At 43.6% G+C, this 11,714-nt stretch overlaps 1 non-coding gene across 1 annotated transcript; it reads left to right on the top strand.

Moving 5' to 3' along the window:
- Positions 1 to 285: 285 nt before the first annotated feature.
- trnav-cac (transfer RNA valine (anticodon CAC)) lies at positions 286 to 358 on the top strand. Its single transcript has one exon. It is a non-coding gene; the product is annotated as a tRNA-Val (tRNA).
- The last annotated feature ends 11,356 nt before the right edge of the window (positions 359 to 11,714 follow it).

Below are 11,714 nucleotides of genomic sequence, written 5' to 3'. Positions count from 1 at the left end.
AGGCACAATAGCTCTGTGATTGTCTGATGGTGGCACAAGACGAGCAGCAACTGTTTGAACAAGCCATTGAGCATCACCTTGTTGGGGTAAGTGTAAGTCTTGTCATAGCTCAGGGCGTTCTTCCTTTGAAAGAGTTTCCAAAGTGTCCTGATGTGCCCTTGAGCAATGCAAAATAGGTCAGTGCAAATAGAAACCTTTATCTCACAGGCTGGCCCACGGGAAACGTCTGTGCGCGTTTTACCAGCCTGCTTCGATGGGAGCCATTCGAAACGCCAGGACGGGTCGGTTTCCGTAGTGTAGTGGCTATCACGTTCGTCTCACACGCGAAAGGTCCCCGGTTCGAAACCGGGCGGAAACAACCCGCAGTGGACGCGTGCCAGTGCTTTGTTACCCGTCCCCGAAGCTGGCCGTCGTTTTCTCTTGCTCGGAGTGGCAAGAAATCCTGACCTTGAGAACAAACGATCGCAGAAGGGTAGCTTTGCGAGGCGCTGGAACTGACACTTTTAAAATCGATACATGTTGTTGCTGTTACAATACGACCGTAGCAGGATCGGCGACATTGCTGTTACTCTTATGTAGTTGAAGGCGCAGTATAGCTCTGATAGTCTGGTGGTGACGGAAGACCACCAGCCGTTTGAACAAGCCATTCAGCATCACCTTGTTGGTATAAGTGCAGGCACTGTCTGAGCGCAGGGCGTCCTGCCTTTGAAAGAGTTTCCAAAGTGTCCTGATGTGCCCTTGAGCAATGCAAAAAAGGTCAGTGAAAATAGAAACCTTTATCTCACAGGCTGGCCCACGGGAAACGCCTGTGCGCGTTTTACCAGCCTGCTTCGATGGGAGCCATTCGAAACGCCAGGACGGGTCGGTTTTACCAGCAGTCTCCAACGGTAACCGTTCTAAGCAAGAGGTGACGGTGTCAGTTTCCGAAGTGTAGCGGTTATCACGTTCGCCTAACGCACGAAAGGTCCCCGGTTTGAAACCGGGCGGAAAGAGCCTGCTGTGGGCCGGCCCTTTTCGTCCTGCTTACCCTCGTGGTTCCCCGGAGGCGGTAGGTGGCTTTTCTTCATTGGAGTTCCCGAAATTGGTGGACTCAGAGCGTCCGTCCGTCGACAGGTTGAAATTGTAAACGCTGGTGTAGCCACTTTTAATTAAAATCTGATGATGATGTTATTGTTGTTGTTGTTGTTCTTGTTGTCGTCGTGGTCGCCGTCATTATTATTGTTAAAGTAAAGCTACCGTAAGGTGTAGAAGGCACAATAGCTCTGTGATTGTCTGATGGTGGCACAAGACAAGCAGCAGCTGTTTGAACAAGCCATTGAGCATCACCTTGTTGGGGTAAGTGTAAGTCTTGTCATAGCTCAGGGCGTTCTTCCTTTGAAAGAGTTTCCAAAGTGTCCTGATGTGCCCTTGAGCAATGCAAAATAGGTCAGTGAAAATAGAAACCTTTATCTCACAGGCTGGCCCACGGGAAACGCCTGTGTGCGTTTTACCAGCCGGCTTCGATGGGAGCCATTCGAAACGCCAGGACGGGTTGGTTTCCGTAGTGTAGTGGCTATGATGTTTGCCTCACACGCGAAAGGTCCCCGGTTCAAAACCGGGCGGAAACAACCCACGGTGCACGCGTGCCAGTGCCGTGTTACCCGTCCCCATCTCTCTGCCCCAAGGCTGGCCGTTGTTTTCTCTTCCTCGGAGTGGCAAGTAATCCCGACCTTGAGAACAAACGATCGCAGAAGGGTAGCTTTGCGAGGCGCAGGAACTGACACTTTTAAAATCGATACATGTTGTTGCTGTGACAATACGACCGTAGCAGGATCGGCGACATTGCTGTTACTCTTATGAGTAGATAGTTGGGTTTTTTGGGTGCGGCCTATTTTGTTATGACGTATGCCCTAAGCTTATTAATATTCCTACGTCATAATTGGGGGGCGTGATTCTAGGTAGAGTTATTTCCTTAATTATTCCTACGTCATATCCGTCAGAAAGTGTACACCCATAAAACCCTGAACAACAAGGCCGCCCATAACCTGTTGTTCTTGTTGTTCTTGTTGGTCAACTGTAGAGTGTGAATGGGTCGGCTCTTCCTGTAGTGGTTGGGGGTCTTTTTTAAATATACATGTAATGGTTTAGTAAATCTAAACCGTTATAAGATCAACAAGTTCTGTTGTCTGTAATGGTCCCAGGTCTTAACAATGCCAGTTTTGAATAGTGCGTTTATCATATTCACACTGTCTCTGTCTGTCTCTCTCTCTCTCTCGCCCAATCATTTTATAAGATCAACAAGTTCTGTTGTCTGTTATGATCCCAGGTCCTAACAATGCCTGTTTTGCATAGGGTACTTATGTTATCCACACTGTATCTGGCTCTGTCTCTCCCCTCAAATTTAATTAAAAATAAAATTAAAAAAGAGGGTGTGTGTGTGGGTGTTTGTGTGTATAGGTTAATTGTGTTTGTAAAAAAAAAAAAAAAAAGCTGTGGTTATATTTTATCTCTCACATAATGTGTTCAGTCGTTTTACTTAAATACAATCTAGGGTCTTAAAGCTCATAAGAGTTAGACTTAAGATAAGGATATGCTTTTAAGGTATTTTAGCAGTCTCAATCCCTGATGATAAGGAATCGTTTAAAAAATAAAAACAACTGATCACTCAATGCTAAATAGATCACAACACTCAAGGCTAAATCACTCACACCATGGGGGGCGGGTGTGGGCTCAGACAACAGTAGGTATGGCGTGTGGTATCAAAACATTCAGAATACTTTTAACCTATATAATTTATAAGCTTTGTAAAATAAACCCAAATATCTCTTTTGCGGGGATAAACGCTGTTCTGAGTAGTTTGTGACTTGTTTATTACCAAACAAAGCATCGCTATTAAAAAAAAAAAAAATCACTGTAAAAGCGCTAGTTATTTTAGATCTTTATAGTTATTTTCTTGGCTCAGGTTGTTTTTTAGCGCTTATAAAGGCCTGAAATATTCTTAGTGGTTGTTGACTATAGGTCTTGATGCTTAAAAATGTTTTTTTGAGAGACCAAAAGGTTCTAATAAAAGTTTAGAGTAGAGAGGAGAGAGATCATCTCCATCTTGGTTTCTATTTGAAATTTGATGCAGTGTCATTTTATTGGTTGGTTTTGATATGTTAATTGGTAACAGGGCGGCACAAAGGCCAGACCAGAACAATGCCTTACAAGCAGATCCGGCATGTGGCCATCAGTATAAGTATGAAGGTCTGGTCTTCAGCTCGACAGACTCATACTGACCTTTCGATTTAAGACTAAAGATCAACAATGTCCGGAAACAACATCAGCGACTTCGATTTAAACGAGTTTTTAGGCAAGTCTTCAGATTATTTTCATTGACTCAGAGCGTGTTGTGTGCATGTATTGTAAATAAGGCTATAACATCTGTTTTAAGTTCTGTAAAATTATTTTTCAGCCAGTCAACAGCAGTTATTTCCCAACGCTGAGGAGATAATCTGGAACAACGACGGTAAGATTTTTGTGTTTGTGCTCATGGGTTCTTATGTATGGGTGTGTGTGGTTTTGAAGAGGCTCATTAGAGTTATGAAAACGTTTTAATATATATTAATGCCGGTCTCTTTAATTACACAGATACTATCGAAAGGCCTGTGATTAATGTCTCCGAGGATCGACCAAGAGAAGTGGTTGTCCCTAGACAGGCTGTCTGCCGACCGGGTAAGAACTAAACCCCTGTTTGTTTGTATAACGTTTCTGTAAGATGTTTGAGTCCAGTTTTGTTAATTTAAAAAAATTATCCTGTCTAACAGTATTAAGAAACGTGGTTCGAGACAACGAAAGGCCTTCCACATCGAGGGCTTGTTTCGTTTTACCTACGAGAACAGTAACCTTTCAAGAATCTGAAAGGCCATCAGCCCCGGTATCTGATAGCTGTGAGTATATATCTGCAGCCTGTAAGAGGTTAAAGCTTTTTATAAAGCGGTGTGGTTAAAGGTTAAACATGTCTCTTACCTTCACAGCGGTGCAAAAAGCTAAACCAGCCGAAAAACATAAGAAACGATTATTCTGTGGAGGTAAGTAAGATCTTTCAAACTTTAATGTTTTTAAAAGGGCTTTGTTTGCCCGTTGAGGGCTAATATTTAAGCGATGGGTGACCGTTTCCTGTAGGGCGGGGGGTTCTGGGAAAGATCTTTAGAAGTCCGGACAGGTCTAGGCTTGTTTCTGGGGAACGTGTTTAGAAATGACCGATTGCCGTACCGTCTGGTTAGGAAGTAAAGCCGTCTGAAAGGGTTTAGTAAGTTGTTTGGCTTATCTCCCGCTATTATACTTCTGTTTTAAAGTGGTTGTAGGAAAAGGCTTGAAGGTGTTCATTGTATTTAATATTTAAACAGATCGTGAAAACGTTTGTGAAACAGGAAGTCCCGGGATCAGGAAGCGTTTACACTTGGAAGGTTCGTTTAAAAATGAAATGTTGTTGTGTGTGTGTGTGTTTTATTAACAATATTACAGTTTTTAAAGAAACATTTAAGAAACAGTTTATTTACAGCTGCTTCTCTGTTTTACATTTATTATCAAGTCCTAATAAATATATTGTCTGTAAATAATAAGGCGTTGTAGTGAATGTCTAAGGCTATTTTCAAAGGTCTAAAAAAGCTAAAGCTTTTGAATGTCCTGGACATGTTGTTTTAAGTTTGATTTCTGTCGCCGTTTAAAGATGTAAATGTAATGTATATTTTTATTCTTCCCAAGACTCTTGGGATAGTCATTCTGTGGATGAGCTATTGAGGACAATTACCCCGTCTAAGTGGGATCAAACATCTTCCCCGGTGAGATCACCGAGAGGATCCCCCACGGTGGTCTTGGAGACCCCCCAACATCTACTCAGGCCACAGCCTTCTGGGGGTAATTCAACACCCCAGATTCAGCCCGCCGCATTGTCGGGCGGAACAAATACAGGCATCCAACAACCTCATGGGTCGCCGTCAGTCAGGGCTGACACACCACCCAACGACGGCCTGGTTTCAACATCGTTCCCCCAGACCCGTTTCTTGGCTACAGAAACGCGGAACAGTACCCCGCGCTTGTCCAGGGTGTCACCGCAAAGGCCTTCTTGGTCTCCGTCCATGAGTATACGCTCGCTCCCTGCCTCCTTCGACCGAGATTTACCGGAGCGACCATCCTTTGAAGCTGAGCCAGGCCACCAGCCCCCGGAGCTACTTCCTGAAGGTCGGCATGAGTTGCTACATACTTTGTTACAAAATCAAAGACTTGTGTTACTGGGGCAAAACCTGGTGATAGAGAGCCAAAACACCCTTATTAATACCCTTACTAACGAATTGTACCGTATTTAATGTTTTAATAGACACAAAACGCCTTACTATTGTGGGTTGTTGGAAAAATAAAAAATAAATTAAAAAATGTCCTGACTTGGTAAAAGAACTCACAAACTAAAGGATTATGAACAAGCTAGGGCCCCAAAAAGACCTTCCCGAGAGAACATCCCCGGCCCTGTTGTGAACTCCTCTGATGTCCCAATGAACCTGGAACTATTACAAATGATAAATGATTTAAATAACCCCCAATTACCACCGATAGAATGTGAATTAACAGACTTACCGGTGAACCCCGACCTGTTACAGATGGTCAATGATCTAAATAACCACCTCCCACCGGTAGCGCTTATAGAGGTTCACCCCCTAGTTCACCCCGATTTGTTTGAAATGGTGGAGGCTTTGGAGGAGCTACCCCGACCAAATTCTGCCCCTATTATAAATGATTTGAGACAATTAGAACACAGGATGGCGGCAGAAGCAGCCATCACTATAGAGGAGGGTCTTGACATTAACCGGTTGGATATCTTTGAAGGACTTTTACAGGCTTTAAATGAGCCTCCTCAAAAAGGGGGTTTTGTAGATGTCAGCAGTGGGGGTGTTCGGAATGTGGAGGGTTCTGAGACTGATAAGGCTGTGGAGGACATGCTCTGTGAGAATGTAGGGGGTGAAGGCTTTGTTCAAAATGATGATGTGTCCAAGAGTACCAGTGATCCCGTGATTATAGATAGACCGGCCTATAACAATTTTGAAATGATTCAGCGTTTTAATTTTGCAGAACTTTTAAATTGTGACAATTATGCAGAAATATTTGTCAACATACACGAGGCCTTGCAGAAAATGCTTGAACAGGTTGCTGAAAGGGTCAGACCTCGAGATGTTGTACAGTTAGAACTCAGAGGGGATGATTTGTTTAGCAACCTATCTGTAATGCTGAGTGGAGATAATTTAGATGTCTGGCTAAAATCGAAGCGTTATTGCAAAGTAACGCAGCCATCTTAGCTGATGAAAGTCTGTCTCTGGTAATGAATGTGGTTCGTAACCCTGAGGGTGGGGCGCTTAGAAGACTGTCGAAATGCTTGAAGAACGACATAATTAGGACCAAGCTCAGGCAATTAGTGGTGAGTTCCAGTGGGGACAATAAGCTCTGTTTTGCTTACAGTTTAATAAAACTACTCACCCCCGACATGCCTGAACCCCAAGCTCTGCAAGAGGCTTTAATGCTTCATCAGAGGGCCGGCTTAAACTCTCAACAGATGGTTGCCTTTTCAGACATCACCAAGTTTGAGGAGTTGTTGTCTTTAAAAACTGTTTTGTGGTACCGTTGTGAGGTAAAGGAAGTATTTGTGAAATTTCAGATACATCCTGAAACCCATACACAGACACTGTTTCTCTTCCTAAGTGATAGTCATTACTTTGGAATAAAGAGTTTGACGGCTTTTTTGGGTTGTTCGTATGTTTGTCATTGGTGTTATAAGGCCTTCAATGATAAGCTTAAGCACCGCTGTGACGGTTACTGTAACGTCTGTTTCAATCCGCAATGTCATAAGGGTTTGGCCCCTACCATCCGAACTAAAGATTGCTTAAGGATTTGTCTCTCAGCGTTCTGTTTTTCCGAGCATAAGGTACAGAGGGCCGCTGCTGAGTGTGTTAAAAAACGGAGTTATTGTGATCAAACTAAATATTGCCCGCAGTGTTGCCTCCAGTACCGTTTTCATGAGGTTAAACCACACAAATGTCTGGAGCCGAGATGCAGGATCTGTAATGCTGATTTAACCCCGGGGTCCGAACACCAGTGCTTTATTCAGCCGGTTAAAAAGGAGCCGCCGCACAACCGGTATGTCTTTTTTGATTTTGAATGCCGGCAAGAAAACGGGGTCCACGTTGCTAATTATATACACTGTATTGACATGTTGGATCGTGAGTGGTCAGCTAGCGGTGAGAGTTGTGTCAGGGATTTCTTTACGCGGTATCGCGGTCCAAAATACCTCAATTACACATTTATTGCCCACAATGCTAAGGGTTATGATTCTTACATTTTGATGAAGTATCTGGTGGAAAATGGGGTGACCCCAAAAATAATAGCTCAGGGTAGCAAGATCATGTGTTTCACCGACGAAGCTTTCAACTAACGTTACATAGACTCGTTAAATTTCCTCCCCATGAAATTGAGCGCTTTGCCTAAGGCTCTGGGTTTTGAGGCTCAGAAGAAAGGTTGGTTCTGCCATTTTTTTAATACTAAGGACACTCAAAATTATCGAGGGTCCTACCCGCCCGCCTCTTATTATGGGGTTGATACTATGATGTCTCATGAGAGGGAGGAATTCTTTAAATGGTACAATACGGTTAAGGGAGGTGTTTTTGATTTCCGAGAAGAGATGGCCGCTTATTGTAAAAATGATGTGGTGATCCTTAAAGAAGCCTGTGTGCGTTTCCGCACCGAGGTTATCAACACATCGGGTCTCGACCCTTTGCAAAGTGTGACCATAGCGTCTCTCTGCATGAAAATGTATCGGTCCAATTTCTTGCAGAAAAACACTATAGCGGTCACCACTTCTGACAACTATCGTGCTAGACAAAAGAACTTTTCGACTGTCTCCATACAGTGGCTGGAATACCTGAGTGCCCGGGATAACATCTTCATCAGACATGATTTAAATCATGGGGAAGTCAAAATGGGGCCTTATGACTTAGACGGTTTTAGCGACGTGTCCGGGCGGCGTACCGCTTATGAGTTTGCAGGTTGTATTTACCATGGCTGTCCTCAGTGCTTCGACCCAAACACCTTTAACCCCGTAACACAAAAACTCTGCGGTGATATGTACTATGATTTCCAGGAACGAATTGAAACTTTAAAAAACACCTATGGTTTGAACGTGCTGGTGATTTGGAAACACGAGTGGACGACCCTGAAGCAACAGGAAGCGGGGGTACAACGGTTTATGGAAACCTTGGACTTTCCTGAACGTCTAGAGCCCCGGGATGCGTTATTTGGGGGTCGTACAAACGCCCTCTATTTACATTATGAGGTAAAGGAGGGTGAGAGAGTAGATTACTATGATTTCACCAGTCTGTACCCTTATGTCAACAAGACCAAAATGTACCCGGTGGGGCGTCCAACCATTGTTTATCGTGACTTTCTCGAAATCGGACATTACTTTGGTTTGATCAAAGTCACCATGTACCCTCCTCGCGAGCTGTTCTTACCCGTGTTGCCTTACAGGTGTTCGGGAAAATTGATGTTCCCTCTGTGTAGAACGTGTGTGGAAACTGAAAATCAAACTACCTCTTGTCTGCACAGTGATGAAGAGAGAGCGCTGACGGGTGTCTGGTGTAGCATTGAGCTTGACAAGGCGGTGGAGAAAGGTTACAGAGTCGGTAAGGTGAATGAGGTTTGGCATTTTTCTGAAAAATCTGATACTCTTTTTGCTGATTACATTATGACCCATCTGAAAGGGAAACAGGAGGCATCGGGCTATCCCTCATGGTGTGTTGACTCCGCGGCCAAAGAGCGATACGTTCAGCAATATTTTGAAAAGGAAGGGATCCGTCTAGAGCCGGGGAACATAACTGTAAACCCCGCCAAGAGACAAATGTCCAAACTGATTTTAAACAGTCTGTGGGGTAAGTTTGGGGAAAGAAATTACCATCTAAACACAACCTTGATTAAAACCCCTGAACTGTTCATAGAATTTATGTTTTCCAAACAACATGCAGTATCATACTTTCAATTCTTAAATGACCACGTGGCACAGGTCCAGTGGAGGGCCCCTAAAGATTTCCCCACCAAACAGGGGAACGTTAATGTTTTCATAGCGGTTTTTACCACGGCTTACGCCCGGCTTGAACTGTACAACTTAATGGATCAGTTGCAGGAAAGCACGCTCTATCATGATACTGACTCTGTAATCTTTGTCACCAGGCCAGGGGATTGGGTCCCTCCCCTCGGGGACTACCTTGGGGAGTTAACGAGCGAACTAGATCCTCAGGACCACATAGTGGAGGTTGTTTCAGGGGGTCCTAAGACTTACGCATACAGAACGGCTGCGGGTAAGACCTGTATGAAAGTTAAGGGTTTCACTCTGAACCATTGTAACAACAAGCTCATTAACATCAAGTCTCTGACGACCCTGGTAGAAAGTTATGTAACGAGAAAGACGCGCCTCCTCGTGAGATTATTACAGCCGGAAATCAGATCTATCGCAATAAAAAGGGGTACACGTTGGAAAATAGATCACTAAACAAACGGTTCAGGGTGGTGTACAATAAAAGAGTCTTGAAGACTGATTATACCACTCTGCCTTATGGATATTAGTGGTGGTTTTGATAACAGACTTCAACACCCTTTCTCCTGTATTATAGCCGGTCCCTCCAATTCGGGGAAGAGCTATCTTATAAAGAACATCATAGAAGATGTGGACGCAACCGTGTCCCAAGCTCTTGACAACATAGTGTGGTGTTACTCTTGCTGGCAACCTCTCTACGATGATTTGGCTTCGAAAAAATATAGTCTGTAATTTGTGCAAGGTCTCCCCGCCTCGTTGTGTGATAATGACTTGTTCCCGCCCGGTCAAACTAATCTAGTGATCCTTGATGACCTGATGGAGCAGGCCGGTGACAACAGTGAAGTGGAAAAAGCTTTCACAAAGTACACTCATCACAGGAATTTAAGTATTATTTATTTAGTTCAAAATCTATTTTTTCAAGGTAAAAAAAGCCGCACTATTAATTTATATGCCAATTATATAATTCTTTTTAAAAACCCCAGAGATAAACTACAGGTCACCGTCTTGGCTCGTCAAATGTACCCTAACCAGACCAAGTTCTTTTTGGAGGCATTTGAGGATGCCACCAAAAAACCCTACGGGTACTTGATTGCGGACTTAAAAGCACAAACCCCAGAAGACTTTCGCCTCAGAACAGGTTTGTGCCCGCCCGATTGGCCGGCAGTGTATGTGCTAAAGAAAAGGAAATAAATAAGAATGTCTGTTCAGATTAAAAGAAATCTGCCACTTTTGCAAATGTTATTTGAGGGGAGCCCGCGCCATAGGAAAGCTGTGCTGGCAGGGGCCCCCTCGGATTTGATCGAGACCCTGTGTGAAATAGCTTTTAACATCTTACGCGGTAATATACCCCTAACCCCTTCTCAACATTCTAAACTCAAAAAACAAAAAGCGGTTATCAAGATCATCGCTAATAAGAAGTATTCTATTAAAAGAAAAAGAAAGAAGATTAATCAAACCGGGGGTTTTATAGGACCGCTGTTGAGCATAGCCGTGCCTTTCCTAACCAGTCTTCTAGCTTCCAGAGTGGGTTAATAATGGAATATGTTTTTGATCCCTCAGGAGCAGCTTGAGAAACTGAGAAAAAATGTTGTCGGGCCAGAGCCCATTAGACAAATGGCCGAAAACAACCTGGACTCTGAAATGAAAGCTATACAGGCCAGGGCCGATTTAAATCAGTATTCCAAAGCCCAGTTGTATACCAACATGTTACAGCGCTACCTCCGTCTGGTTAGACAGGGTGAAAAAGATCAATACATTTTAACTTTAACCATGGCCTCTCAAGAAAATGGTTCTGGGGCTGATGCGGGGGGTTCGGTTGATAAAGATGTTGCGGTGACCGAACCTGTTGAGAGTTCAGAGGGAGATGTTGTAACGGATGTTTTGAGAAACATGCCGGCCAGAAGCAAAAGACATGCAGAATATATCCTGCACAAAATGGTTCAGAAACCGCGGGTAACGGCTTGGAATGAACAGGGTGAATTTGTTTTTAAGGGACAACTGATCAAAGGTTCACACGTTTGATTTGTTGAAGAGTGTCACTAGCACTAATAAGGTACCCGATAGTCGCCGACCTGTAGGCTGGAATGCTTTCCTACAGGCGATGGCCTGTCTGAACATGCCCCAATCAACAGTTCCTAACCAGGAAACGCGACAAAAAATCCATCTGTGTAAAGAGGTGGAGCCTGATCTGACTCCGATATCTCATTACTCTGACCGTGCTGAGCGACCATCCTCAGGATCTATCCATCGTTGGGAAGCTTATTAATCTCATGTTTTTATTTGTCTCCCCTGTAAATAATGACCCGACAAACAATTTTTTTTTTTTTTTTTTTTTTTTTTCAAATGTTGTACATTTATTTATACCATAACCCCTGCTTTGTATAAGAATTGTGTTGAATAAAAACAAAACTAATGATTCAAAGGCTGTTTTCATTATTTTTTCACCTTAACACGCATGACATCTTTTAAAATCCTCACAAGAACACCCCATCTGTATACATGGCTGGCTAGGGTCGTAAGTCATTGTGTTATAAGGGGGGGTCCACAGTGTCCTGACAAACTCTGCCACTTTTTTATCATTTTGGCCTAAATCCTCACTGTACAAGGCCATAATATCGGGGTA

This window comes from Amia ocellicauda, assembly GCF_036373705.1.
Source record: "Amia ocellicauda isolate fAmiCal2 chromosome 11 unlocalized genomic scaffold, fAmiCal2.hap1 SUPER_11_unloc_3, whole genome shotgun sequence".
Lineage (NCBI taxonomy): Eukaryota > Metazoa > Chordata > Actinopteri > Amiiformes > Amiidae > Amia > Amia ocellicauda.
Note: the sequence above shows the minus strand (reverse complement) of the source record. Positions and strands in the feature narration are given on the sequence as shown.